Here is a 5,000-nt window from a genome sequence, read left to right on the forward strand (position 1 = left end):
GTAGATCGGAAGTGCGGAAGCCAGTCACCACCAGCTGGAGAGGGGGTAAGCCTGCAACCAACGCCAGTACCCCTGCCAGCCAACACACCCGAGGTCCTGGCCCTGTGGCCAACAGCACCAGACCTACCACCGAACCTCGCGCGTGTTACACCTGCAAGCGGCCTGGGCATATCAGTACCTTCTGTCCAGACAGGCCGAAGAACCCCCCAGCCAAGGCCCCAGGGCCTAATGCAGCAGTTCTTTTGGTGGGTGGTGTAGTTGGGAGGGTGTGTGACAACGTACAGCCCGTCACTGTGGGGGGCCATGTTGCTACAGGCCTCAAGGACACCGGGGCTGAACGAACCCTCATCCGACCCGAACTGGCGGCCCCTGAAGAAATCATTCCGGGGAAAACCCTAACTGTCACTGGGATTGGGGGCATCAGCTGTCCCTTACCGATGGCCCGGGTTTTTATTGATTGGGGTGCCGGGAGCGGGGTGAAGGAAGTGGGGCTGTCGGATAATTTGCCCACTGATGTTTTGTTGGGAACTGATTTGGGGAGGATGTTTGCATACTACGTCCCTGACACCCCTCCCCAATCTACTAATAAGGGTAACGTTAACCCTGATGATGATGATGATGATGGGAAATCGCATGTGTTACCTGACCATGCTTTATCTTGTAATGATGCATCTAATAACCATTTTTTCCCTAGGATTGATGGTGAAAATGTTGTACCTGTGCCAGCGGAACCTGATAATGATTTTTCTGTGAAGGTTAATGTGTCCATAGGTACAGGCGTGCCCAGCCACGTCGCTCTGCGGAGTGAGACGGCTGAGGAACCCCTAACAGGGGCAAGTGTCGGTGCTACAGGAAATGGGGAGATGCATGGGAACCGTGAGGAAGGTGATGCCATGAAAGTGACCAGTGCCACCGAGGAAGGTAACTGGCCCATAAGTAGCACTGCCCCTGGAGTGTTGGGGGTGGATGGGGAGGTAGAGCCCATAGCAGCGCCGGCTGATGGGCCTGTAGAAACCCCCGGGGAGACAGCCTACGTAGCTGCTGTCACCCGCAGTCAGAGTGCCCAGAACGCAGATAACTGTCTGCCTTCCGGACCCTCCTCAGTCAACACTGTGACTGATATAATCAATGAAATGTGGATTACATCCGCGCTGCTGCGACAAATAATAGATCCAGATATACTGTTAGGGTGTTCGGGTGGTTTATTCAACGCGTTTCGAAGCTCAAAGGCTTCTTCTTCAGGAAGTTTCCACACAAAGATATGCGCTTTTTTTGTCTCCTATCTTTCAACACTGTGACTGAACCAGAGGTGGACCCAGAGCAGGTCCAAGAGGGTTCCCGTGGGGAAGGGACCCTGACGTCGCTTCTGGCTTCCCCTAGCCAGGAGTTTCAGGCCGCTCTGCACACAGATGCGAGCCTAGAGAGTTTGAGACAACTTGCCGGGACGCCCTTCTCCGAGACTGATAAGGAGAAGGTGTTCTGGGAACAAGGAAGGTTGTACCGGGAGACAGTACCCGGAGAATCACAAAAGGAGTGGTTGAGGGAAAGACAGCTGGTCGTCCCACAGCAATTCCGGGGTGAGTTGTTGCGGATTGCCCATGAGATCCCGCTAGCTGGACACTTGGGGATCAGCAAAACTAAGGCCCGGCTGTCTCAACACTTCTATTGGCCTAAGATGGGGACAGATGTGTCAAACTACTGCCGCTCCTGTGTCATCTGTCAAAGGGTGGGGAAAGCGGGGCCTGCTATTAAGGCTCCCCTGATCCCTTTGCCAGTGATAGAGGAGCCTTTCCAGAGGATCGCGGTGGACATTGTGGGCCCGCTGGCCGTCCCCAGCAGCTCTGGAAAGCAATACATCCTTACTGTGGTAGACTACGCTACCCGGTACCCAGAGGCAGTAGCTCTGTCGTCAACTAGGGCAGATAAGGTGGCGGATGCCCTGTTGGCCATCTTTTCACGTGTAGGGTTTCCCAGGGAAATGCTTACTGATCAAGGGACCCAAATTATGTCTCGCCTAATGGAGGCTCTCTGTAAGAGAATGCAGGTGAAGCACCTGGTATCGAGTGCGTATCACCCACAGACCAATGGCTTGTGTGAACGCTTCAATGGTACCCTCAAACAGATGCTACGCATGCTGGTTGAGACTCAAGGGCGCGACTGGGAGCGGTACCTCCCACACCTGCTGTTCGCTTACCGAGAGGTTCCGCAGGCCTCGACGGGGTTCTCCCCCTTTGAGCTCCTGTACGGCAGGCGAGTCCGGGGACCCCTTGGGTTGGTAAGAGAATCCTGGGAAGAGGAGCCGAACCCTTCTGAAGTGTCCATAGTGGAGTATGTCATGCGCTTCCGTGACAAGATGCAGACCTTGACGCAGTTGGTGCATGACAACATGACGCAGGCTCAGGCTGATCAGAAGCACTGGTACGACCAGAACGCCTGGGAGCGGACCTACCACGTGGGTCAAAAGGTGTGGGTGCTGGTCCCCGTACCAACGGATAAGCTTCAGGCAGCCTGGGAGGGCCCGTACGTCGTCCACCAACAGCTCAACCCGGTCACGTACGTGGTCACGCTTGACCACGCTCGGGGTAGGCGAAAGGCCTTTCACGTCAACATGATGAAGGCTCATCATGAACGTGAACCTTTCGTCCTCCCGGTCTGCAGCTTGCCCGAAGACGGTGAGGAAGACACCCTCCTGGACATGCTGGCCCAAGCCAAGGCCAATGGGTCCATCGAGGATGTGGAGGTAAGCGCCTCGTTAACTGAACCCCAGCGGGTACAGTTGCAAACCACACTGGAACCTTTCCGGGTCGTGTTCTCCAACCGACCTGGGAGGACTGAGTTAGCCGTCCACGAGGTGGACACCGGGAATCACGCCCCACTACGGCGAACACCCTATCGAATCTCTGACCAGGTGCAGCAGACTATGCGCCAAGAGATCGATGAGATGTTACAGCTGGGGGTGATTCGGCGGTCAAAGAGCGCGTGGGCATCACCTGTAGTTCTCGTGCCAAAAAAGGACCGGACCACCCGGTTCTGCGTGGACTACAGGGGGCTCAACGCCATCACAGCCTCGGATGCGCACCCAATGCCGCGCATGGAGGAGCTGCTTGAGAAGTTAGCTGGCGCAGATTACCTAACAATAATGGATCTGAGTCGAGGATACTGGCAGATTCCCCTGAGCCCCGAGGCGCAGGAAAAGTCCGCCTTTATCACACCCTTTGGACTGTACGAGTCCACGGTCATGCCCTTCGGCATGAAGAATGCCCCTGCCACTTTCCAGCGGATGGTCAACCTCCTGCTTCAGGGACTGGAGACGTACGCCGTGGCGTACTTGGATGACATTGCCATCTTCAGTCCCTCCTGGAAGGAACACCTGCAGCATCTCGAGGAGGTGCTCAGGCGAATTCACCAAGCAGGACTGACTATCAAGCCGGGAAAGTGTCAGATGGGCATGAGGGAGGTTCACTACCTGGGGCACCGGGTAGGCGGGAACACCCTGAAGCCAGAGCCTGACAAAGTGGGAGTGATCGTGAACTGGCCCACTCCCGTGACCAAGAAACAGGTGATGTCCTTCTTGGGCACTGCTGGGTACTATAGGCGCTTCGTAAAGCACTATAGTAGCCTGGCAAAACCTTTGACGGACCTCACCAGGAAGAAGCTACCTCACATTGTCAACTGGACAAATGGCTGTGAGGGGGCCTTCCAGGCGTTGAAAACCGCACCGTGCAACGCCCCTGTGTTGAAAGCAGTCGACAGCAGTCGACCGTTCTTGGTGCAGACCGACGCCAGCGAGTTTGGCCTTGGTGCTGTGCTCAGCCAGGTTGACTCGGAGGACCAAGAGCACCCCGTGTTATACCTGAGCCGGAAACTTTTGCCGAGGGAAGTGGCCTACTCCACAATTGAGAAGGAGTGCCTGGCCATAGTCTGGGCCCTGCAGCGCTTGCAGCCCTACTTGTATGGTCACACTTTCACTGTGGTGACCGACCACAACCCTCTTCGCTGGCTAAACGCCATGTGTGGAACCAACGGCAGGTTGCTACGATGGAGCCTTGCCCTTCAGCAGTTTGACTTCACCATTGAACATAAAACGGGCAAAGAGCATGGGAATGCAGATGGACTCTCCCGCCAGGGTGAACCTACTGAGGTGCCCATTGAGGCATACCATGGGGTACTGCCTCCCTAGCGCACACCAAAAGGGGGAGGTGTCACAATATGGTATGAAATATCATAAGTAGTTCTCTAGCCTGTGTGGGCTAAGCCCCCCTTCTTGGAGCAACAGTTTGTAGCTGCAAATTCCTGGCTTTCCTTCTCTGAGAGTATGGGGGAAGAGAGGTTTTATTGCTCTGGGGTCGTAAATTCCAGGCTCAGAGGAAAGTCCCTCACCCCTCCCACATTCTCTAGTTCAAACTGGAAAAGTGGCTCCAAGATTCAGGAAAGATTCTTTGTTTAGTTTTTGTTAGATATTAGGCAAACGATTTAAGCTAGAAATACGAAAATATATATTTTTATTCTCACTCGGTGTATCTACACAACCCGCGAAACACGAGCTTCTAACTCCATCTGGTAAAGAAGTAGGGATTTCTCTGGAAATATGTATCCCAGATAGGACATATTTGATCTCATTAGAATGCCCACGTTAATCTGAGATGAATGATGAGTTTGGTCTGACTCTGACATGTTTTGTAGTGAAGTTATAGAAATCAGAGAGAATAGTTTAAAGTTTAGGCAGAATGTAGAGAGAGGAGGGTCTGGATAAGCCAGCCTTTCTGTGATGTCACAGCCTTAATGTTTTAAGTGTCTGGCAGGCTCTGAGGAGTCACTCTCTGCTAGATTTCTTCCTGACTTCTTGTCCTCTCCTGAAGCCAGCAGCATCCCATGGACTGGGATATATGGAAACTGCCCTAGCCTGATTGCCTGCAATGCGTTGAACATGTGAGTGTTACTTTTCTCATTTAAACCCTGTTTATTTCATAATTACCCTTGTACATATTTGCAATTGTCTC

Source organism: Ranitomeya imitator, chromosome 2 (assembly GCF_032444005.1).
Source record: "Ranitomeya imitator isolate aRanImi1 chromosome 2, aRanImi1.pri, whole genome shotgun sequence".
NCBI lineage: Eukaryota > Metazoa > Chordata > Amphibia > Anura > Dendrobatidae > Ranitomeya > Ranitomeya imitator.